Raw genomic sequence first — 26,726 nt, forward strand, 5'->3', positions numbered from 1 at the left:
AGATCCCATTGTCGAAACGATTGGAGACAAACTATAAACTTTTTTTGGAGACAAACATATAATCCTATCATTTTAATATATAGATATTATAAAATTAAAAATGACTATATTTGTGACTCTTAGGCCTCTTTCCCATTATCCGGCGATTTGCCGGATCCGTTCTCGGCCTCTTTCATATTATCCGGCGTTTTGCCGTGGATGAAAAATATGCGAGCAGGGTTGGTGTGCAACTGAAGAAACAAAACTCTGTGACTTTGTCGTGTTGTGGTGGTTGTAATGGACAGACGTAAAATGTGTTTTCTATTCGCCTTGTTAAGGCACAGGCAGAAAAAAAAAACGTCAGAGACACATATAGGTTCACCCTTTTTTAGAGAAGCGGTATCTTGAAGGAGATTTTTCTATACTGTTTCCACAATTAAGGGAAGACGAAGGAAAATTATTTAATTACTTTCGTATGTCTATCGCATCCTTTGATGAGTTGTTGGATCGCGTACGGACCCAGCTGCAGAGGCAGAATTCAAAATTTAGGAACTGTATTCAACCTCCAGAAATGTTGGCTGTAACATTAAGGTAAGATAATTTGTGTTTTTTATACACATAGATAACGTTAAATTTAATGTAATTGAATAGATGTTTGAAGAAAGGATCTGAGTCAATTTCGTGTAGTCATAAGATATTGAAGAAAAAACATGTTAAAACATTTCACTACAATATACGAGACGAAACACTCAACACAAGAAGTAAATTCCTTTATCAATAGTACCTTAGATATATTCGCAGCTGAATTTCCAAGGTTATGGATCCAGGTCTCTTCTGCAATCAATAGAATAATGTAGCCAGTGGCGGATCTAGCCTGGGGCCAGGGGGCCTAGGCCCCCCCGTTTTTTGAGTGACAAAAATAATTTAACATATTATTTATATATTTTTGTAAGTTTATAGTAAACTCATGATATATCTATGATAGCCTGGGTTCTGGCAGCCCCCCATGTTTTCCCTTCTAGATCTGCCACTGAATTTAGCCTAAATTAGTAATAAAAATAATAATGTATGGCTAGGCAGAGTATAAGATTTCTATAACATTTTTCTCGGGGCCCGTTTCCTTGTGATAATTTCGAATTCTAAGGGGAAGGGGAATAATTTCACGCCAAAATTTTTTTTCAAAGACCATTGAATAGGGGACTTTTTTTCTTGTCTTACAGCCGTAAATTGATCTTGAGTATACTAATTCAAAACTTCGGGACCAATTCATCCAATTTGTTTTAATTATAAATTTTTGATTTTATTTTATTATTACTTTTTTTTTAGATTGGTCAATATAATTTTCTCCCCAATTCGTATTTTTGAGTTAGAAATGTTAGGCTCTGCCATTTTGGATGACTCCTGAGGGCAAAATAAATTTCCAATCGAAAAAAGTCCAAACTTGTTGAAAGTAAGCAAATACTACAGGTTCCTCAGATTCGACCGTAAATTGACCTGCAAAAGGCAGATTGGAAAGGCGGGTAGCAACCTTTTTTTTTTAATTTTTGAATATTTTCTTAGAAAGACCTTTTAACACATTTTAGGTCATATTTTTCCCCCTACAATTCGTATTTTTCAGTCAGGACCGATTGTCACGACTAAGTTACGATGAAGGGGGTTATAAATTAAAGTTCTCCTACTACTTTTACATGTCCCGGTAAACGCCCCCTGAGACCCCTCCCTGGGTCGAATTGTGAAAAAATCGCCTGTCCTTCAGCCGATACCGCAAAAGCTATGAATGTGACATTAACATCTGTCATTTTCTACTACTTTTACAGAGAAAGTAAATGCCTCTGTGATCTTCTGGTTCCAATTTTGAAAAAAAAAAAAAAAAAAAAAAACAACGCCTCTGGCTCCCAGTCGACGGGGGCTGTATTTGGAAGTCAACGCCTTGGGAGTATCACCATTCATCTCAGCGACAGCGAAAACTATTGATTTGACACTAATATAGGTCATTTTCGATTATTTTTACATGTCTCGCAATTCTCCACCCCGGTGACTCCCGATCCGCATACAATGGTGGCTGAATTTGAAAATCATCGCTAATGAAAGTATCACCATTTATCTCAGAGACCGGAAAAACTGTGAATTTCACACTAATATCGGTCATTGTGGATTATTTTTTACATGCCTCGGTGATCTCCTGGCTCAAGTTCCTTAGCTAATGGGGACTAAATGTGAAAGTAAACGCTATCTTGAGTTTCACCATTGAGCTCAGTGACCCCGAAAGCTATGGATTTGACACTAACATCGGTCATTTTCGATTATTTTTACATGTCTCGAAATCCTCCCTCCGTCTGGTGACTCCCGGTCCGCATACAAATGGTGGCTGAAGTTATCGCTAATGGTAGTGTTACCATTGTTCTCAGCGACTGCGAAAACTATGGATTTGACACTAATATCGGTCATTTTCTACTACTTTTACATGTCCTGGTAAACGCCCCCTGAGACCCCCTGGTTCGAATTTTGAAAAAAAAAACGCATCGGCTTGATCTGGAGCCTCGACCAAGGTACCCGTGACCAAATTTTGGTAACTTTCGGTCCACTCGTATGGTCCCCAGGCCGCACAAAGACAGTCAGACAGACACATAAACTCCTTATATTATTTATATTAGATTATTATTATTATTATTATTATTATTATTATTATTATTATTATTATTATTATACTATTTCGGGTTTTTATTCTTTTGTTTTAAGCGTTCCGACTATTGAGTCAGGTCTCTTTAAAGCACTGCTCTAGTCCCTGAATTCAGAGGACTATTCAAGAAATTACAGCCAAATAATTATAAAATATATAAAGTACGGTATATTTATCAAATATCACATCATCAATTCTCTCTTGCTTTGCGTAGCAAAATAGTACATAAATATATAGCAAAAGACTGCATTGCTGAAATATTTGATAGTGTATATTTCAACTTTGGGTCATCACAAATTTATAGAAGCTCATTTGTCCAGTGCTACCCGGACATCTCCCAATCTTCTATTACATAAAAAAAAATCATAATTTATATTGATTTCGACACTTCGGTAGCATTGGTCGTTTTCAATTAATTTTACATGTCATCTTTCCCCATATATTGTATGTACAGGTTTGGTTAATTACTCCAGATGTACTGGGCTAGAACATAACCACATACACAAACACACTCCACACACACACAAAACCACACGCTCCCATATTATCGCAGCCACTTTCTGCTCTTTCCTGGCAACACTTGCTTCCTCCCCCAACACCCATCCGGTAGTTTGCCGCGTATATGTGAAGAGCTTCATTGCTTGGAATGTCCCGCTTGGGTATACACGGCGATTTGCTGCGCCGGATTCTAGCAGGGAGATCCGGCTGTTTTTGCTCGCCGGATAAATGTCTGGCGACCGCCGCACATATGTGAAGAGCTTCTTTACTTGCAATGTCTTTCTACCTCGTCCGGCAATTCGCCGGAAGCGGATCCGGAAAATCGCCGGATAATGTGAAAGGGACATTAATCTCTTGAACCGCCCGACCGATCTCGATCAAATTTTCAACATAGATGAGGTTCGGGACTGGGAGAGATTTTATCATTTAAATTTGACGGAACAACGTAGGGGAGGGGAAGAAAGTGGATATATATATAAAATTAAAAGTGACTAGGTTTGTATTTATATATTGTGCTCCTGTACTGTAAATAATTTGCCACCCCCCTCGAACCAACTTATTTCTGAAACAAGGAAACAAGCCGTGATTTTGCAAACATACCAGGTTTTGTTGAGTAGCAGTTTAGCATTAAAAGATGCAAAAGTTACAACGTGGTTTTAAATGGCCTAATTCTCTCAATAATGATTATGGTGAGTTTTTTCTGAAGATAGGCGTTTGACCCGAAGGCCCCTGGCAAGGTGGACCCATGGTAGTTTGCCATCGCCTTTCATGGGATGATGACGTACTAAGGACGGGACCTACAATTTAACTTGGGATCCGAACCATTTGTCCCCCCAACGAGAATCGAACACTGGAACCCTTGATTACAAGGCAACGAGCTTTTCATCCATTGGTGACACATTGTCTCAATACTGGCATGCAGTGGCGTATTTAAGCTTCCGGGCTTAAGCCCCAATTCCGATATTTTATTTACTATAATAAAGTAAATGAAATATCTTGCAGAATTTTTACATTTTCAGGACTAAAGTTAGCAATGTCAACCCGAAACAAAATCGTAAATACGCCACTGCTGGCATGTAATTTATTCATGTAGATTTTAATTTACTGTCTGGAGAAAATACATTCTATTAATTCTTAATCAACCGTTATGTAATTTTTATATTTCATAATATCACTTAAAAAATGAAGTCCCCATAGATAAAAATCAAGGGGCGTTAAGTCAGGGGATCTGGGTGGCCACTCCATGGGACCACGGCGACCAATCCACTTCCCTGGCAGTTGTTCATCCAACCATTCACGGACACCAAGTCCATAGTGTGGAGGGGCTCCATCGTGCTGAAAATAAGATGGGAAAATGCCGCCAGCGTTCAGTGTGGCAGGGAACACAAGGTCCTGTAGCAGTATCAGATACTGTGGTGCAGTTAAGGTGTAAATGAAAAATGACCCAATGATGCGGGTGTTCCAAATGCCGCACCACACCATCACCTTCGCTGAACTATGTTCTCGACTTGGGTCAACCCAGTTCGGATTTGAGTCACGCCAGTATCGACAATTATGTCGATTAACCTCCCCGTTCAAAGTGAAATACGCCTCGTTGCTGAACAGTATGCCCTTGACAAACGCAGGATCCAGTTCCTGTTGTTCAGTAGCCCACATGCAGAACTCAACCGGCGATCAGGGTCATCCTCGTTCAGTTTATGTTGCATGTGCAGCTTGTAAGGATGCAACTGATTGGCGTGCAATATCCGGGCAACGGAGGATTGGCTTATTGCACATGCTAGGGATTGGCTTATTGCACATGAGATTTGGACCTGGGATGATATTTATCTATTCACTTTGACGATAGAACTTAGAGGAGGGAAAGGTAGAAGTTAAAAAAAGTAAACAGAACTTAATAACTCTTGAACTAAAGGATCATTCTCGATCAAATTTTTAACATACGAGATGAGGCTCGGGCTTAAGATGTTTTTATCATATCAGTTTGTCGGTAGAAATTGGGGGAGGAGAGGGGGAGATACATAAAAATAAATAAAAGTTAACTCTTGAACCACCAGACCGATCTCGATCAAATGTTCAATCTAGATGAAGTTTGAATCTGATATGGTTTTCGTCATATCTCTTTGAAGTTGTAACTTAAGGCAGGGAGAAGGAGCATTAAAAAATGATGGAAAATGACCGATATTAGTGTCAAATCTATAGTTTTGGGGTCACTGAGATGTACAGTGACCCTCTCGATGCTGTTTAAATCCAAAGTCAGCCCCGTAGCTTAGAAGACGGGGAGGGGATATATATATATATATATATATATATATATATATATATATATATATATATATATATATATATATATATATATATGTGGGATACGGACAAAATCTCGCGGCCGAAACATCTCCGCCCAAAATCTCGCCGGGCCAAAACCTCGCGTGGCCAAAACCTCGCAGCCCAAAATCTCGCCAGGCCAAAACCTCGCAGCCCAAAACTTTGCGAGACAAAACCTCGCGTGGCCAAAACCTCGCCGCCCAAAACCTCGCGGGACAAAATCTCGCCACCCAAAACATCGCGTGGCCAAAACCTCGCCGCGAATGAAACTTTTCTTTAAAATTTACCCAATGAGTTTCTTAATATGCAATTCCCCATTACAAATAATAATAATAATAATAATAAGCAGAGGAAGAAGAAGAAGAAGAAGAAACAAAACATCGTGTGCGTGGGCTTTCTCGGGTTATTCCCGTATCCTCTCACTTTCTTTATTCGATCATTTCCTTCATCCTGGTCATCTATGTCTCCTTTAACCTACAGGACATAATCAAGGGACGTCGTAAAACTCATACATTATTTCATAATTTCATAAATATTATTAGATTTTTGTTAAAATTTTAAGTTTTTGAATGTTCCAAAGTTCACGAAACTAACCCCGTTAGTTGTCATTACTTTCCTTATGCAGACTTTCTTTCCCTATAACCAGTTTAAAAACATCCTGTCGCCCTACCTTCACATTGAAATCCTCTAATACAGAAATATAATTTTCATATGGTATCGCGGGACTTGGTCAAATACCCGTGACACTTCTTCCGAAACAGGTCTTTTATACCGTCATCCTTATCATCTGTTGGAACATTAACATTTTGGTCAGGCGAGATTTTGGGTGTGGCGAAATTTTGGGGCGTGAGATTTTGGAAGACGAGGTTTTGGCAAGGCGAGGTTTTGGCCCGGCGAGATTTTGGCCCGCGACGTTTTGGCCAGGCGAGGTTTTGTCGCCGCGAGAATTTGGCCCGCGACGTTTTGGGCGGCGAGGTTTTGGCCGGGCGAGATTTTGTCCCGCGACGTTTTGGGCGGCGAGGTTTTGGCCAGGTGAGGTTTCGGCTCGGCCAGGTTTTGGGCCGCGAGGTTTTGGCGAGGTGAGGTTTTGGTCCGCGAGGTTGTCGCTGCGAGGTTCTGGTCGCGAGGTTTTGTACCCAAACCTATATATATATACCTAATAAACTATACCGACAAGAAGTGATTCCCCACATCAAAATAAGAGAAAAAGTTCATATAGCGAAAAGTACATAGTTTCAGAGCTAGGGCAGTCCAAAATCGCGAAAAAGCTAAATTTCAATAGGCCCTATTTCAAATTCCAGAAAATATGGATAGTGGACCTTATCAGCGTAAAGGAAACCACGCATACTCAATCCAAAACTCCGTATTTCATCAATTGTCAATAGGTGTATAGACTATTCCCTACAGGGTGTAATTTACAGATATGTTTTCAATAGAATCCCCATGGCAGAACTTTCTTTGCCTTTCTGCGATGTGCTTTTGTAAGCCAAAAGTTTTCTGCAGGAATTCTGCAAAAATTTTCTGCAGAAGAAACACTTGCGATTCTTAACATTACGGTTTACGCGACGTAAAAAGCAGTTCAAACTATATTTATGCAAGTAGTCCGTCCATTTAAGACATCTACACATGGCAGGCATGTTTTCATACTTTTCTGTTGACTACTTTTTTCTCCTCTGGCAGTTTTTCTGCACAGGCGTGGAAAATTTTCTGCGATCACATCGCAAGTCGCGGCATGTTATTGCTATGGGGAATAGAGTTTTAAGATATATCCTGATTTCAAGAAGGGTCCAAAATAGACATGAGGTAAGCCTCGACAACAATGAATATCCAATGCTTCGGAGGGAAATCGGAAGTGTTAGGAACCGGCAACTCAATGTTTTTTTGTGTTCGGAATAGCGTGTGATGATATGTATTTCGTCACGGTATATTTTACGTTTTCTTCAGATATAAGCGTGAAAAAAAAAAACATCGCACCATGCGTTTTCCCGAGTACGAGAAACTGTGCTGCTGACGATCCTTAACACTTCCGACATCGCGCCAAAGGATTTTGTGTTAACTGCTATCAAGGCTTATTGTTTGCCTACTTTGGACCAATCATAAAGTCAGAGCATATCTCAAAATTCGGTTGATGGTATGTCTGGGAATTTAACCCTGTATGGAATATTCTGTACATCCATTGAACATTATTGAAATGTGCATTTTGCACTGCGTATGCGTGACTTCCTTTATCCCGATAAGGACCTCCATCCACAGTTTCTCGAATTCGAAATAGATTCCGTTGAAATTTGGCTTTTTCGCGATTTTGGACAGCCCTAGCTCTGAAACTATGCACTTTTCCCCACAGGTCCATGTGGACTTTTTCCTCTTATTTCGATGTAAGGAATCATCTCTTACAGTTTGTGAGTATAGCTCATTAACACCCTGTTTATTGATGATATATATGACTGATAGAAAATGACCAATATTGTGTCGTATCTATAGATTTCCAGGTCGCTGAGATGAACAGTGACACTTCTGAAGCCGTTTAAATCCAAATTCAGCCGCGCAACTTAGGGGGAGGGGTAGATATATAAAAATTATTAAAACGGCCAACATCAGTGTCGAATGCATAGTTTTGGGGGTCGCTTAGATGAACAATGACACTTACGATGCCGTGCCCCACAACATGGGGAGGGAAGGAGGATATATTAAAATCATCGAAAATGACCGATATCAAGGAGCGCTTTAGTAACAGTAAAAAGTGACTGACTAACGAAACATATTACTATTTTTTTTCTTAATTTAACCCAGGGAAGCGGGTAATTGATCCTAGTATATAGATAATATTGAATTAAATTTTTATAATTACATTTTGATGTGTTTCTAGAAGCTATTGGTTATGTCAGTCACGTAAGAAATTCTTTACTGTGTTGGTAGTTGAGAACAGGGAATAAAAATAGGCATTAACACTTTGTAAATGCATCGTCCTGCTGTAATATTATTGTAGAGTAGGGTGGGCCGAATTTCAACTTTTTTCGAAAATCGATTCGGCGAAGCGGTTAAAGGGTCTCTTTTAGTGGGCAAAGAGCCACATTTTTTTTTTCAGAATTTTTAGTCAACGCCTTCATGTGCCGCATCGAGGTTTTATGAAAAATGTATGCAAACTGCACTACACGGTACAATATTTCACGTTTTTGGCTATGTAAAACACATATATTCTCGTCTTTTTTAGATTCAGCCTTAGGGGCAGCTTGGACCATAACTAATTCAACTTTCCAAAACCCACTTATGTGCAGTTCTTCGCTTAAATTGGCCAAATTTCAACGCTTAAGGCAAGAAGGTTGCGTTTTTTTTTATTTGTATGTACAAAAAAATGATTTATTTTTGTTTAGGCTAAGAATAGAGTTTACTTACTTATTTATTTATCTTTTCCTCTAATGCGATTCATTATCAACATTCTCGATCACTTATTCTTTATAAAATACAGAGAATACTATCTGCTTAGGTTCCGTGGGTAGAAATTGGGCTAGCTGCGCCAAATTTCATAAATGCCGCGGTCCTTTACAGCACGATGGCTTTTGCTGGATGCAAACCAGACCCTGGGATACACCATGACGATGTATTGTACAAGACACATGAGTGCCTCGCAAGGTTTCTCTGTGCTAATGTACAAACGAAGAATGCGACGTGCCTTGTTGAGCCTACGTGACTGAACCACTGGACCGGGTTTCTTGTTCGCCAAGTTTAAAGAACAGTATCCTGAGTGAATTGCTCTGCAAATTGCTAGTAAATATTATTGCTCCGCACTGAGGTCTTCAACTTTTGCGAATTCATCCAACCAGTCAAGATTTATTGCTTGGTATTTTACCAAGAGCGCTTCCTCGCACTTGTCAAGCTTTCTTCGGATAGGGCCCCGAAAGTGTTTTTGGGCCCGATGCTCCCCCGTCGAAATGTCTTATTAAGTAATGAAGCGATAGTTCATTTCCGTGAAGAAGGCAAACAACCCACTGAAATTTTCGATTTAGTTTTTTAAACAATGTAGAGCCCCTTTAAATCTTCCTGTGTTGATTCGTGTACCGACATAGTCAGCTGCTACCACTGTTGACAGATCAGTTCCGTTTTCATCCAGAAATTCTTACACAGATACGGCGATGTCCTCTCCACTGCCATACTTCGGCACGACGTCGTCGCCCAAATATGTTGAACCTAGTTCTTCCACTATTGTTAAGTGTTCTTCGATCTACCGTCGATACCAATGTTTTCCTTTTCTCGCTTGCGTTAGGATTTGGTCTTTTCTTCGAAGAAGACTCTTCTAACAGATTTTCCGGCTATATCGTTATTTTCTTGAACAGCTGCGCTGAATTTACTCTTTTCCCTCCTAATCTTATTTTTTATCAATAACAAGGTTTTTGCGCTCCGTTTAAATGTCTCCTGCATCTTGAATCGCTGCACTAGCGATTAGTGAAACTGGTCAGAGAAGAAATAACTGCGTTTCCATGCCATACCCAAGCAGTAGAGCCAATGGTGCATTTGGTGACGCAAGCTTGTCAATCTGTGTGGGCCGACAAGTCGCGACGTATTCATACGCTGTGCCTTGATTTCTAGTGAGGAAATGCCAACACTCGGATCGAGAAAAAGACTATGCCATCTAGAAAAGTAAAGCAAGTAAGTGAGGACGCAAGCAAGTAAGGCCATGGCGGAAAATTAGACAGGGCGGGAGGGCGGAACTAAAAGTGGGTAGGACTCGAAGTGCAGTCACCTCCTCGTGGTGAGTTCTGGGTTATTTTGGACAAAGAATAAATGATCGAGAATGTTGATAGTGAATTGTATTACAGCAAAAGATAAATAAATAAGTAAATAAATTCTACTCTTAGGCTAAACAAAATGAATCAATTTTTTGTACATACAAATAAAAAACGCAATCTTCTTGCCTTAAGCGTTGAAATTTGGAAGCGAAGAATTGCACATAAGTGGATTTTGGGAAGGCGAATTAGGTAGATACAGTCCAAGCTGCCCCTAAGGCTGAATCTACAAAAGACGAGAATATATGCGTTTTACATAGCGAAAAACGCGAAATATTGTGCCGTGTATTGCGGGTTGCATAAATTTTCCATAAAACCTCAATGCAACACATGAAGGCGTTGACTAAAAATTTTGAAAAAAATGTAGCACACTTTACCCACTGAAAGACACCCTTTAACCGCTTCGCCGAACCGATTTTTGAAAAAAGTTGAAAATCTTCCCACCCTATTGTACAGCTAGTTGAAACATGTTACCGACATGGCACAATTTATCTTGTTTATGAGTTTTTGAGTTTATGTAGCTACTTCTTGTCAGTTAAATAAGACACTATCCTTAACAATGAAGAATATTACTTCTGGCAAAAGGACGATAATTTACAGATGACCCCGGAAGGTAGTTTTTAAACACTAAGTAATTGCAGTTTACTGATAATTACTGTACCCAAATTATAGCTTCGCATAAAAAGTGTAGTTAACTGATCATACGAAATTAATCAAAGAAGATGGTTTACTCATCGCATAGATGTAAACTACACAAATCGTGTTAGGTGATCACTGAGAAAGTGTAACTTACTGGTCAGTGTAGAGTGATTAGACAGTAAGAGTAATTTGCTGATCGCACCGAAAGTGAAGCTTATAATGAAAACTGCAGTTCACTGAGTACACAGAATAAAAAAGTTTACAGAACAAACAAAAGCGGTTGTTACTGATCAAAGAGAAACTGTAGTTTAATGATTACACACACAAAAAAAATGATTTACTGATCAAAAGTGGATACTTCAATGGTTAAAACTTCCTGGCGTGAGCTAATGTAATTCAAATTCCACTTTCATCATTTGGTCCACGTCTCATATGACCTCGCATCTGAAAGGGACGCTAAACTCAAACTCAAACTCAAGTCAATAGTATCACGTAAAAGAAACTTTGTTGATTACACATACTTAGAAGTACATGACATCAAAACTTCAATGACCGATATGCGTCATTTCACATAATCTCACCATGTGTTGTGATTTTCACGTAAATTAGAGTTTCGTTGTATTCACAAATTTCTCTTTCTCTCGCTTTCTCTCTCTGTTTGTGTGTGTCTTGTATGTATACACGACTTTCTTTCATTCCACAAATTCATTTATTCTCATCATCACTGTCTCCTTTACACTGCGCAAGTGTAGGACGTAAAAATGAAAGATTTTATTTCACTTTTTTACCGCTCGCTAAAGATTTCGCCTTTGCTGCGAGCGGTCCCGGCTTCGATTCCCGATGGGGACACTAGGTAGAATAATAGTAAAAGCTTTTTCAGACCAGTCATCATGAGTGTTGTTTTCCTGGGTAGGCTATTCCCCATTCACGACAGGCAAAATGCCAGGATGATATCTAGCATACAGGTCCTGATGCTAGATGTATGATGTAAGGGATTTTTTTCTTTAAGTTTTTGTATAGTAGCCAACAACTTCACTCCTTCACTGTGCATTGTCGATGAACCAAAGAATTTTTTGAGATGACTTGTTCTCACGTGATACTTGTTCTCACGCGTTTCAATCTTAAAATTCTGTTAGGCAGTTTTTTCGTGAATTTTTAGCCCTGCATTTATCTCCAAAATTACCTTGTCCTTGAAAACACTGCAATCAAACTTACTCCATAAAATTTTCAGATCTTTCTTCTAAACACCAAGGTCTTAGCCATATCGATCGACCAAATAGTCTTTGAGCTATAATTCATTAATTGAAAGTCGAAAAAACGTAAAAGGCGCCTCCTTACGAAAGGGTTAAGGCCTACCATTATTTCAGATATAGAAAAGTGCATACGTTTGGGCTTCGAGTTATTATTAGCTATCAAAATTGGACTTTGTCAAATTAAAGGAAAAAACAGTTGAGAATACTCCAAGAGCATTGTCAGAACGAACTCAAAAAGAATGAAGAGATGTAGCGGGAAGGATAACTGTGATTGTTCTTACATGTAAAAGTAAATATTTTATCCGCACCTTCTTCTGTTTCTCGCAGAATCCCCGAAATATCATCTCTCTATGACTTACGGTTCCAAAGATATAGCTCATTAAATTTCCCCAAATTCGAACTTTTTGACCAATATCTGGGGAAAGGTGGCCAGTTGGCCAGTGACCACCGATTACTATGTGGTACCAAAATGTTCACCATCCTCTTAGGTATTGATCAACATCAATGTGATTTCTCAATGACTTACGGTTTCCGAAATATGGCTCCTTAAATCTCCGAAAATCGACCAGTTTTTGGCCAATATCTCGCGAACGGTAAGAGTGACGCGAAAAATTCCATCACTTTCTCAGATATTTTTTGATGTTCCATCGAATGGAGGGCTCAAAATTGACAAAAAATGCAAAAAAGAGACAGACAGACACAGACATAAAGAATTCAGTAACGAACTTTTCAAGTTCATTGAAAGCACTAAGCGCGATCTATTTAATTTACCCGATCTTGAAAAAAGGTAACATGGTGGTAGACCTTTTGGAGCCAAGTATGCATATGAAATACTATGATGTGTAGATCTTTGGTCTCCGGCTCATTTACCATTAAATTTGAGATCTGGACTCATTTGCATACAATGCTTGGGGTCCCTGTTTCGATCCCAGATCGCGCCAAGTGAACTTTGTGGTGGACAAACACCATGTGCGTGGATTTTCTCGGGGTTCTCCAGTTTCCTCCCACTTTATTCATTCCACATTCCATCCATTTCTCATCATCATCGTCTCATTTAGCCTAGCCGGCATAACCATGGGACGTAAAACTCAAAGATTTTCACTTGTATTCAAAGTGCAAATTTAATTACCAATAACCCGAATATCAAATGCTTGTACACAATGATATTTCGTATGCATATTAAGCTTGTTAAGGTGTAATGACGTTTCAAACTTGGTTAAATAGAGACTTTTGGTTTCCGAGTTATTAACCATCAAATTTGAGTTTGGACTTAACAAACCTGTTAAGCTTTGTAAGTAATGTGTGTATTTATAATATAGAGTTGCTAAAAAATCAATGAAAGACAACTTACTAGCTTGTCTTTAAGTCATACAACACATTGACTGCGAGAATTTTTAATATAGGTGCTTTAGAGATTTTAAAGCATTACATTTTTATTTACATTCCTTGAGATAAAGTAAACTGTTTTATTTTTTAAAAAAAAACTAACCACATATATGAATAAGATAAATGCTAGATTAAATAGCGCTCTATATAGTAGTTTAAATCCCTATCACCCGCTCTATGCAATTCACATACATAAACATAAAAAAAAAATGTCGAATACATTCTAATTATTCCTTGTGAAATCATATGTGAGTATACCTTGTGCAAATAGGATTTAAGATAGAAACTTCTGAAAAGAGCAAACCTCATTAAGTTGGAAAAGCACAGTTTCGACGTTTAAGCTCCTATCTTTAATACTGCACCGTTTTCTTTTGAAATTTCTGGCAGAATAATGATATATTAAATGAACAAGAATGGGAATTGCGGTCTCGAGTAATCCCAACCAGTGCTCTCTTCCCTGGGCAAATAACGCTTTCTGTGGAAGATTGCTTTAATTAAGGTTTTGCACATAGTTCTCGTAATGAGAAGAATCCAGTTACTGCTTTTATAGTTGGAGCTCAAATTGTGGACTGATAATTGTGCTTTCTTGAACATTCTCAACAATCACGTTATATCAGATGTCTATATAACAACACTATGAAGAGAAACAGACAAAGTTCATGTTTTTTCATGCTTAATACTTTCGCAATGATCTATTGAAACTTTTCATACTTTGGTTACGAAAATAATTTCATAGAATTTGATTTGTACGGCTCTAATCTTGTTACTAGTGACCTTTTCCACTAATTACATTTTCGTAGAAAGAAATGAAGAAAGGAGTCGTGCTAGAGTAGTATTCCTTTTATCGTTCACCTCGAAAGCTATCAGACTAATTTAGTGATGCGAGCCTGGAACCTTATAAAGTCTCATCTTGAAAAGACAAAAATTCTCATTTTACTCTTAAATTTCCCAATTTCGCTATACTAATTCCTAACTTTTCAAAATTTATAGAATATGAAAAATGAAACTACTGTATATTACTTTTTTCAATATTTGAGTGAATCATTCGTAAATTCTGATCTTTTAAATTCTAAATTTAAGGTTAGTCCTTAACTCTGCTGTTACAACAACTGCTGCTTCTACTACTACTACTACTACTACTACTACTACTATTATTATTATTATTATTATTATTAGTATTAGTATTAGTATTAGTAGTACTAGTAGTAGTAGAAGTAGTAGTAGTAGTAGTAGTAGTAGTAGTAGAAGTAGTAGTAGTAGTAGTAGTAGTAGTAGTAGTAGTATTGTATCTCGGTTTAAACCTGTTTAAGTTTTGTACTCTGACGGCCGTCTCTGGCAACTGCTGATTATTTGAAGAGTTCTTCTCCAGAGAGCTTCCTAACGGTATGACACATGTCTAGTTTTACTGATTTTTGTAGATTTGTTAGATGTTTTGCGTTGTGTTCAAGTTGTGTCACAGTACTCTTAGGAACATTTGCTATTGTTGAAATAATGGTTGGCCTTACTGTGAATTTTTGCCATTTCCGTATTTTTTTTTATTTAGTCAGCCAGATCTTTATACTTGCTTATTTTCGTAGTGAATGTTGTACGTATGTACGTATGTTATGAGTCAATGGTACTGCTACATCTATGAGGAATCCTTCTTGGTCCATTTTATTGATAATAGCGATGTCGGGTGTGTTTGCAGGTACCGTTACTCCCATTATGATTTATTATTATTCTTAGTAGTAATAGTAATAGTAATAGTAATAGTAATAGTAATAGTAATAGTAGTAGTAGTAGTAGTAGTAGTAGTAGTAGTAGTAGTAGTAGTAGTAACCGAAAAATTCGAAGTTGTATACACATAAATTTAACTTTCACAAAATTGAGATCAAAAAGCCTTACATCAAATTTTAATTATTTTATTTCAGATTTGAGATATTTTTCTCTGTTAGTATAACAATTTTCCTCATGTGTGAGAACTTTAAAATTTCATTTTTAAGAAACCATTTCCTCGGTAACAACTAAAAAAAAGGAGATTATCAAAATTAAGAAACTAATTTTCAAAGAACACAATTCGATACGCAAGGACATTCATTTATTCCTATCTCTGTTCCACAATAGCTTTCATATGAAAATGCCGAGTTTTATTAGTTTTCATGTGTGTTTTCTACAAAGCTTAGAAATCATCCTTGGAGCTGAAACCAATTGAAAATTCACTCCCAACTTAAAAAAAAAACATGCACACGATAACCTTCCTTAAAAAAATCAATTTTCGTCCTTCATTTTATTTTTTTAAAAATATTATATATAAACAAATATAATATATTTGGCATGCAATTGATCAAGTTTGACCGACCTTGACCAAACTTAGTGTTCTAGTAGACCTTTCCAGGCCTAGTACTGTAACATGATAAAAATTTGATCTAAGAAAAATAATTATTCATTTGGTACATGTAAGATAATCTGTAAAATATTCTGATTTTAGTTTTGAAAACAAATTACGAACATTCACTGGTGCTGCAGGTCAGTCACGTAACCTCTAGAAAAATGAGGAAACTCAAACACATGCACATCAATTTCTGACACGTATCCTGAGGAATGTTAAGGGGGAATGATTTCAGATCTTTTATCCAAGAATGAAGTGCCGAACATTAGGAAGATAAAACTTAGTAATATGAGCCTCCAATTAAAAATAATTGAACAACTATTCCGCTCTTAAATGAAAAAAAGAACAATTTCTCTATTACAAATTTCCACTCTTTATTTCGAAATTGCCAAGTAAGAGCATTCACTCAAATTAGAGGTGTGAAACTCGGTATTCTAATTCTTAATTAAAAATAAGACAATATAAGTTTGGAAAACTCTGCCTCTAATGAGGAAAAAGAATTATTCCTAGAATATTCAAATTTCCGATTTCTATTGGACAGAAAAACTCAATCTGAGTATTCGTTTAAGTTGGAGGTAAGAAATCTTGTACATATACTCTTAATTGAAATTAATCGAAAATGTGTCGGCCTTTTACGAAAATTAGCTGCAAAAAGGGACAATTTTTAGCGTAAAAAGTTTCGAATCTTTATCCAGAAAGTGCGTAGTGTGATTATTCCCTTTAGTTGGAGACGTGAAATTCGATATACAAACACATGACCAAAAATAAGTGAAAATGTGTTGGAGCGTTTTCAAAAAATCCTGCTTATAAAACAGAAAAGGGGAAGGGCAATTTTTATAACATTAAACTTTTCAATTTTATGTTCATTAGACCTTACTCTTCCCGTGTATAAATTTATTCTCTTATTAGCATTCGTCATTTGCTGTAGTAAATATGTTTGATTCTCTTGTGCTCTGAAGGCCCCATTTGTGTATTATCTTATTAGTGTATTTTTTACTTATATTTGTACATGTGCAAATTAAAATATCTATCAAACGTTCGGAATTAGCTGAGAGGAGTCAAAGTATTGTTTATGATAAATTGATATGTATATACAGGGTGTTAAAAAATGTGTCACGATATTTTGGGAGCAGATTTCTCACACCGAAATAACAAAAAAAAAACTACCTGTGGATAATTTCGGAGTTATAGAGGGGGCGAAAACGTGAAATAAGTGAACTTTCGTTTGTAGCTCCAGTACTAGGGGACCTATCGTAGTTGGGTCAAGACATCACTGAGTAACCGGCATGTGACCTATCCAAATATCAATGTTTAAGAGTGCTCCAGTACTTGGACACCAATTTTTAAAGAGATAGGTGGAGAGTGATCCCTAACAGCCTCTCTAAAAATTATTGTGCAAGTACCGGAGGTTCTGAAAGATGGATATGTGGATAATCTATATACTAGTTCCTCAGTGATGTTTTGACCCGACTACGATTGGTCCTATAGTAGTGGAACTATGGACCTATAAAATTCATTTTTTTAAGTTTTGGTACGCTATAACTAAGAAACTATGCACTTACGACCACAGGTCCATATGAATATTTTTCTTATTTTGAATTGAGGAATCTATATTGTGACAAATTTTTGGGACACCCTATATAATATTACCTAGCTTAGATATTATTAAAGTGGGTAGCGTTACGGCTCACAAATCAACCAGAGCAACATATTGACTCTCTTCGCGGCTTTTGCAGCATCCTAGACCGAAGTATAAAATTCATAACCTTAATCCAAAATTACGTCACAATGTTGGCCCTAGACTGAAACTTTTATGTATCCACCGAGAATTGAACTCCGAATCATGCATAACATAGGCGCGCACCATTACCATTTCAAAGTGTCCATAGATGTAAATACGATTACCAAATTTTGACAAAGTTTTAAACCCAGTTTCAACACAGACACCTACTTTATCAAACCTTCAATTCTACCAATAATTGAGAATGTTTTGCCAAACAAAAATCGGTATTACGAAACTCTTATTAGTTAGATATATTAGAATTCCAATTACTATTTAATGTTATAACTAATTCATACACACACACACAAAAAAAAGAATCTGTTTTGTAGGGTTACTAGTTATTTGTGTTATTATTATGGTTTCATTTTGTTATAATAATAATAATAATAATAACTCCTGGCGTCAGCTGCATTTGTGGTTTCCTTGGATAGATTTACGGGAACACTCAGCACTTGTAAGAAGCAATGCAAATGCAAGGCGCCGTGTTGCTGGATTTTGTAATTGCTAATCACCTCTCAGCAAGGAAAAGGAAAAAAAATGGTTTTAAGTTTAGTCATGGCGCTAAAAATACACTGTAGCAATCTAGAAAATAAAAGTATTAAATTTTGTTCTTTTTAAAATTAATAATAATTACAATGATAAATGCATTAGAGTGCTTTGCAATGTATAAGATTAATGGACCTGATTTATTCAGAGTTTAGTTTTTAAAATCAATATTTTTAGTAGTACAAAAAGAAAACAAATCAAGGTAAAGTTAAAATATAATAGCTAAGATCATATAGTTGGAATCTTGTTACATCATTATTATACCACAGACAGTATTACCTAGAAGTGGCTGTGGGCAAGATGGCTCAGTGGTAGAGCGTTTACCTCTGGTACGTGGGGTGCCTGATTCGATCCCCGTCCAAGCAAGTTCCTTCCCATTTCCTCCCATATTTTCATTCCACCAATTCTTCCATTATTCACTTGCTTTAATCACCGTTTCCCTTAGCACAAAGGGCACAATCGTGGGAATTTAAACTGAAATATTTCATTTCATTTCATTTTTTCTTACCAAAAGTAGACAGCCTTATTGTTTAAATCAGCGTTTCCCAACCTTTTTAACTTGCGGCACACTACAGGTGTAACTTGAATTCTCGCGGCACACCCATATATATATATATATATATATATATATATATATATATATACTATTATTATTGATAATATAAAATATCGTGGTATTTTTATGTGATTACTGATATCCTTCTTACAAAGAAGAAAGCTCGATCACTGATTTTTCCCCGTGGTAAATCATTATGCTTATTTTTCATTCTAATTTTAAAATAGAAAACAATTGCAATGAAATATAGGACTCGGGTTTTTAAAAATACACTTTCTCTTTCGAAAACTGTATCTAACGTTTAACCAAAAGGGAAGATCACTATATAACGAACAAATAAATAAATATACTTTTAAAACACAACTGTAGGTAATTTGTATCCAAGTTTACTTTGTTGAATTTATTTATGATATGTTAAAATTTCAAGTTACTAAATAGTCTGCAACAATAAAGAAGCAATAATGGTCATGACAATGATAAATACGTTTTTCAACATTAAAAATGTACAGAGAAGTAACACAGTATGAAACTTAAAATTGTAGAATTATAGTAATGGTTCATAGTAATGTGAAATACAAATATATATTTTTCCCTATGTCTTGCAATTTGGTTCCTATAAAATTAATAATTTGTTTCGATTTCCTCGCGGCACACCAGCGGCCCATTCGCGGCACACTAGTGTGCCGCGGCACACCGGTTGGGAAACGCTGGTTTAAATAGCAATTCCTGTAGAAGAGGTAAAAGTAATATTTATTGGACTAAGCAGTGCAAACTGAATGGTAGAATATTTGTTTCCTTACTGAAATTAGGGACATAGTATCGAGTATAAATTAAAATATTCTTTCTGTTCTCTTTTCAATGCGGCTGTGGATCATCCAACCTCTTTAAAAGTGATAATTTGAGGAAGTAAAAGGTCCAGCATGTGGTCCTCACTATATAATATCCATGGGTGCCGATGTCAAGAAAGTGTGGAGTCTTTATCTTTACACTCACAGTCCTTGGGCTTTCAAGTTCCGAAGAGTGAGGTACCTTTACTTTTTACTTTTTACGTTAACTAAGTTAATGCAATAAACAAAAAAATCGAAATGTAACAAGAGTTTTATAATATTTATTACACCATAAGGTACAGAAATACAGTTGTGTTGGCCAAGACACGAGGATTTTTTTCGTCTCGTCTTGAAAACGACATGATAATTGTCATGTTTTTTTTTCTTGAATTAAGTTGATTTTAACGCCCCTTTCAGCAGCAAGGCTATATGAGGCTTGACCTAGTGATTAACGTGGAATCCGAACCACATGAGCTCCAGCCGGGAATCGAACCCTGATCTCCCACTCCAAAGGCGTATATGCTAACCGCTTAGCCATGAAGGAGCTCTTTTTAGCTTTCTTATCTAGTTATTCTAAGAACATTTTGCTTCTATTGACTTCTCGTCTCGATTTTCGTCTCGAGGGCAGCACCAGTTCACCCAAATTTTAGATCTCAAAACTATTTCAGGGTTACATGATTCACAATATGAAAACTATGAATTGATAAAATGATTGTGCAAACACAACGAACAGTATTTACCAGCATTTAAAGATACGCAAGTCATTACACAACTTCCTTCAATTATAAATATGGCTTAAATGTTGTAATATCACACACCCTTTGACATCATTTTGTGACACGAACTGATTTTGATAACTTGTAGCCGAATTTAAGAAAAGAATCAGGACATAAGTTTTGTACATAAATTTACACATCGAAACGAGAAAAAATCGAGATGAGACAACAAACGCATTCCGAGACTCGAGACAAGAAAATCATAAATGGGGGTGCGGCACAAGACCTAAAAGGCATAACACTTAAACGGCACAAGACCTAAAATTTAGGTCTAGTGCTTATGCTTTTAGGTCTTGTGCCGTTTAGGTCTTATGAATGTTACCGAATTAAATTATTCCAGAATAGAGACCTCGTGACGAGACGAGAAATAGTCTTCTCCTCCCGTCTGATCTCGTGGGGAACACTATACAGAAATAGTTTTATTAATAAGACAGCTCCAAAGATAAAGCAAGAAATGAAATAATATCCGTAATTTAACGTACCAGGATTATGTTTCTTACAGTAAAGGACTAGAACGATTAATGAGAGTGAACAATTATGAAAACATTGCTTCAATGGACACAGGGGCGGATCCTGGACCGACTTCTAGGGGAGGGGCGGTGGGTTGTAATACTGCTACTTAAAGCTACTTTTAGGAGCTCCAAACTCTGGGATGGGTTTTATTTATATATAAAATAAAAGAAAAGTTTCCTCTTCTGGAGGCGATCGCCCCTCCCTGGATCCGCCACTGAATGGGCATATAAGAAGTAATGAACGAACGCCGAGAAACTCCACCACTAACTTACCTGGGATCGAACCAGGGCTAGAGGCTCTTACGTCCCCGCACGGTTTAATAAGCTTGATATGATCATGAATTATTTAAAATATCCAATAAATCATAAATTGATGATTCAAGTAAAGGCGTAAGTTTGTGAAGTCAGACCATTTTTCGGTGGAAAGAAGAGGGAGCATGAAATCCCATTAGGAAGAAAGTTCAATTTCGTAATTAGTAAAACCACATAGACTATATTATTATTATTATTATTATTATTATTATTATTATTATTATTATTATTATTATTATTATTATTATTATTATTATTATTACTATCAAACTCAAAGATATGTAAACAAAAGCATGATAGTTTTGATTCCTCTATTTCTTTGTTTATTTTCGCATTTCAATCTCCCTGGGTTTAATTTCTGGCAACGCCATTGATTTGGTATATTTAGGATACAATGCATACTCATTATATGTTCATTAGTTACTACTTCACCTTAAATAAATTGGATTAATGAGCGAGCAATTTAATGCTAGTAAGCCTACGAAGCAAATAGGCAGCATAGGTTTCTTCTTTCTTCAATACAAAAGAGTACTTTTGTAAATTATAAGTAAGGTCCTTTGGCTTTTGAGAAGGGTAATTCGTAGTGTTTGAACTCGTTACAACAATTAGCGACAGTTTTTTTTTAATTTTTATTTTTATTTTTTGTTAACTGTGAAGTCCCAGTGAAACTTCTAAAATCAAAGATTAAAAAATATATGTTATACTAATTTTTCCATTTCAAAATTATTGTACACTTTAGTGCATCAATTATTAAGCGACAATATTTTGTTTGAATTGTTTGTCTACTCATGAGATGATGTTACGCATCGAGATTTCGATGAAATTGCACTGCTAACCCAATTGCTACGGGGGAAGTTGCAAATCAGTTTGAGAGACGCTGTTCCTATTGATTGCACTGCACCAGATCTATCCAGTGCTGCCATCACACGGTTCCCAATGAAATCAAGTCTGTAAACGTACCTGATAAATCGGAAAGTGGTCTCTTTTTTCTTTCATTTTATGCCCAGCGTATGCGCCAGTTTCAAACCACTACACCTGGTCGCACATGACGTGTTCAAATGCTGCAGAAGCATGGGCACCAAAGTCAAGGACACGCTTGATGCAGTTCGCAAAAATCTTCTGAAGTTTCGAGTCACAGAATATGTTCGTCAATTCCGTTCCCGGTTATTATTCTTGTTTTCTTAGCTGCGTTGAAAGTGATAAGTTCTTCAGCAGTAGTATGATCATTTTACGAAAAAGAAAAAAAAAAAAATGCAAAGAGAAAAATGAAATGAAATCTTAAGTTTTACGTCCCACGGATATGCCGGTTAGGCTAAAGGAGACGGTGATGATGAGAGATGAGTGAAATGGTGGAATGAAGAAAGTGGGAGGAAACGGGAGAACCCCGAGAAAACCCACGAGCACGGTGTTTGTCCACCACAAAGTTCACTTGGCGGAGGCTGGGATCGAGCCCGGGACCCCAAGCACCAGAGGTGAACGCTCTACCACTGAGCCACCGCGCCCCCCTCCAAAATGCAAAGAGAAGACATATATTAATTGATTTGACTAATTGAGCTGAACAAAATCATATGTGTGATTGTAGAAAGATCATGTGTAGTTTTCGAGAAAATGCATAAAACGTAATTTGTTTATAAACTTAAAATGGAGCTGTATGAGAACCCTGTCATTTGTTGTTGGGGTGAAACTGATAATGGAATAAATCATCATTAATCTCATTATGGTACTAGCAAAGGTGACAGTTCTTAGTGTGGGTACTGGGATTTATCCTAACATTATCATTAACTCTTTCAGTTTTAATTTTGGTTTACGTAAAATACTGTCACAGACATCAGTTTGAGTGTAAATTTTCATGGGTACTTTTCAAGGAAATCTCAAAAATAAACCTCAGTGTCACTAAAAAATGTCATTTGTTGCGAATAAAAAGTAAAAGTTTTCATGTTGACTGCTTGAATTATTATGTACGTACATGTGGCAAAAAAAAAAAGTCTTAGCTATAGCAGATTGTGTCTATTGACGTCTGTCCTTGATTTGTAATTAGGATTAGAAATTAGATTTCTGGGCATTTGGCATCTCCGTCACATATGAGGGATGACGTCCCATGGCCATCAAACACTATTCGAGGAAAGGGAAGGAAGAAAGAATTGGGGAAGAAAAGAAGCTGCCTGGGATCTGTATGTTACGCGCCATCCTGGCATTTGCCTGGTGTAAATCTGAAAAACCCGGAAATACCTCACTTAGGATGGCTGGTCTGAAAAAGCTTTGGCACTTTTTCGACCGACTGTCCCCCAGGGGCGGATCCAGGACCAACTTCTGGGAGGGGGCGGTGGGTTGTCATACTGCTACTTTTAAGGGCTCCAAACTTTGGGATGGGTTTTATTTATATATATATATAAAATAAGAAAGTTTCCTCTTCTGGGGGGAAGCGATCGCTCCCTGGATCCGCCCCTGCTGTCTCCAACGGGAATAGAACCCAGGACTGCTCGCACCAAAGGTGAGGGTGTTAGCGACTACGCCACACGGGTCCACGTTTATCCTTTCCTAATGATGACACATATACTTTTAACAGCGACACACACATTTCTAACAGTGACAACACATACTACACGTAAACTTTAATTTAAAGCAAATTGTGTTCTGAGGCAGTGGTCCCAACCGGTGTATCGTCATTTCAGAATATAACAAGTTGAGAATGGTGCAAGAGCATTGTGAGAACGAACTTAAAAAGAATGGAGAGATGGAGCGAAAAGGATAACTGTGATCGTTCCTACATGTAAAAATAAATCTTTTTATTCACATCTCCTTCTGTTTCTCTCAAAAAATCGCAGAATATTATCTCTCTATGACTTATGGTTTCCGAGATATGGCTCCTTAAATCTCCCAAAATTTGAACTTTTTGCCAAATCTGGGGAACGATGGCCAGTTTGCCAGTAGCCAGTTGTCCAGTGGTCTCCGGTTACTATTTGGTATCAAAATGTTTGCCATTCTCTTAGTTATTGATGAACGCCAATATAATCTCCCTATGATTTACGGTTCCCGACATATGGATCCTTAAATCTCCCGAAATCGGAACTATTTTTTGGCCAATATGTCGGAACGGTAAGTCATAGAGAGATGTTAGTGTCGGTCAATATTGTAAGAGCATGCAAAACATTTTGGTATCAATATTCACTGGTGGCCACTGGTCACTGGCCAAACTAATGGCCACTTGGACAGTGGTCATCGGTTACTATTTGGTACCAAAATGTTCACCATCCTCTTAGGTATTGATCAACACCAACATCATCTCTCTATGGCTTATGGTTCTAGAGATAAGGATCCTTAAATCTCCAGAAATCGGCCATTTTTTGGCCAATACCTCGGGAACGGTAAGAGTGACGCGAAAAATGCCATCACTTTCTCCGATAATTCTTGATTCTCTATCGAATGGAGGGATAAAAATTGAAAAAAATGCAAATAACAGACAGACGGACAGACACACAGACAGACATATAAAATTCAGTAACGAACTTTTAAGTTCGTTGAAACTCATGAAACATTTAAAAATTAATTTAAATCAATTCTGAGGCAGACTGTATTGGTCAACACCTTTAGCATCAGCAACAAAGATCAATAACATACAAAATTAATATTTTATAGAAATTTATAGGGTTACATTGTTATTTTTTATGTATAAAACATGGATCTTTTCTTAGGTGTGTGTATGTTCCACTCCCTGGAATGTCTGTAAAAAAAAATTAACGAAACTTTGTACACATATTATTTGCAGTCTGAGAAAGAATACTCTCGGTGTTAGACTCCCTAGCACACATATGATGGAAGAAGAGGTGAAGACATATAAAAATGATAGAAAACAGCCGATATTATTGTCAAAATCCATAGGTTTTGAGGTTCATGAGCTGACTGGTGACAGTTTCGATGCCCTTAAACTCTAAGTTCAATCTCTCAGTGAGGATAAGATCCCTCTTGCACACCTAGGAGGAGGGGGAGGGGAACATTATATAATAATTATGAAAAACGGCCGATATTATTAACGAATCCATAGTTTTTGGAATCGCTGAAATAAACAGTGACACTTCCAATGCCGTTTAAATCCAAATTCAGCCCCCATTAATACTCCTGAGAGAGAGGGAGGATGTTGACATTAAATAATTGAAAATGACCGGTACTAGTGTCAGATCCATAGTTTTCGGGGTCACTAAGTTCATTGGTGACATTTTTGGTGCTTTTTAAGAACACGGTCAGCTCCCAGTTAGGGTAAGATAACCTTGCACTATTAAAGGAGGGAAGGGGAAGACATAAAAATGATCGAAAATGACCAATATTAGTATCGAATCCATTGTTCTCGGGATTACTTCTATAAATAATGACACTCCCGGTGCCATTTAAGTTCAAGTTCGGTCCCCATTAGCATACGGAGAGGATGAAATGATGATATGTAAAAATATCAAAAACGACCGATATAAGTGCCGAATCCTTAGTTTTCAGCGTCGTTAAGTTAATTGGTAGCAATCCTGATACCGTTTAAGTCAAAGTTCAGCCTTCAGTAGGTACAAGACCCCATAGCGCTCCTAGGGTAGTGGGATTGACAGACACAAACATGATAAAAAGAAAGACAGATATTGGTGTCGAATTTAAAGTTTTCTGGGTACATAAGTTAACTAGTGGCAGTTCTGATGACCTTTAGGTTCAAGTTCAGCCTTCAGTAAGGGTAAGATCCCCAAGCATGCCTAAAGAGAGTGTTAGGAGTAACATTGAAAATGATAGAAAGCGAATAATATTAGTATAGATTTCCTAGTTTTCGGGATCGCTGAGATGAATAGTGACACTTCCGATGACATTTAAATCCAAGTTCAGCCCACGTTAGAATCCCCGGGGGTTGGTGACATGAAATAAACAATCAAAGGCGACTGATATCAGTATGGAATCCATAGTTTTTGAAGTACTTAAGATGATTGGTGACTCTCCCTATAGCATTTGAAATGAAATGAAATCCGTAAGTTTAACGTCCCACGGTTATGCCGGTTAGGCTAAAGGAGACAGTGATAATGAGAGATGAGTGAAATGGCACCGGGAGAACGTGGGAGGAAACGGGAGGACCCCGAGAAAACCCACGAGCACGGTGTTTGTCCACTACAAAGTCCACACGGCGCGAGCTGGGATCGAACCAGGGACCCCAAGCACCGGAGGTGAACGCTCTACCACTGAGCCACCGCGCACCCCTATAGCATTTGAATCTAAGTTTAACCCCCATTAGCACCCCTAGGGTGGTGGAAAGGATTTGAAATGTGAAAATAATCGAAGACGACCGATATTAATGTCGAATCCAAGCTTCTCGACGTCGTTGAGATTAATAATTACACTCCCGATAGCGTTAAAGTTCAAGTTTACCCCTCATTGGTATGGAGATGAGAAGGAGTGAAAAACAAAATGTCAAATGACTGAGATTAATGTCGAATCCATAGTTTGGGTTCGTCAAGCTATTAGGTTACAATCGCGATGACATTTAAT

The 26,726-nt window shown here is 37.3% G+C and overlaps 1 protein-coding gene and 1 long non-coding RNA gene across 4 annotated transcripts in view; one reads left to right on the forward strand and one right to left on the reverse strand.

The window, feature by feature from the left end:
* The window catches only part of LOC145688018 (uncharacterized), a 553,165-nt gene that overhangs the window by 412,864 nt on the left and 113,575 nt on the right, over window positions 1-26,726 (reverse strand). The gene's annotated exons all lie outside the window — the stretch shown is intronic.
* LOC145688019 (uncharacterized) overlaps window positions 18,961-26,726 on the forward strand; it is a 129,668-nt gene continuing 121,902 nt past the window's right edge. The window contains exon 1 of the long non-coding RNA XR_014131828.1: window positions 18,961-19,816. This is a non-coding gene — a long non-coding RNA (uncharacterized LOC145688019). The remainder of the gene's footprint in view (window positions 19,817-26,726) is intronic.

Source organism: Thermobia domestica, chromosome 6 (genome assembly GCF_964235325.1).
Source record: "Thermobia domestica chromosome 6, izTheDome1.hap1.1, whole genome shotgun sequence".
Lineage (NCBI taxonomy): Eukaryota > Metazoa > Arthropoda > Insecta > Zygentoma > Lepismatidae > Thermobia > Thermobia domestica.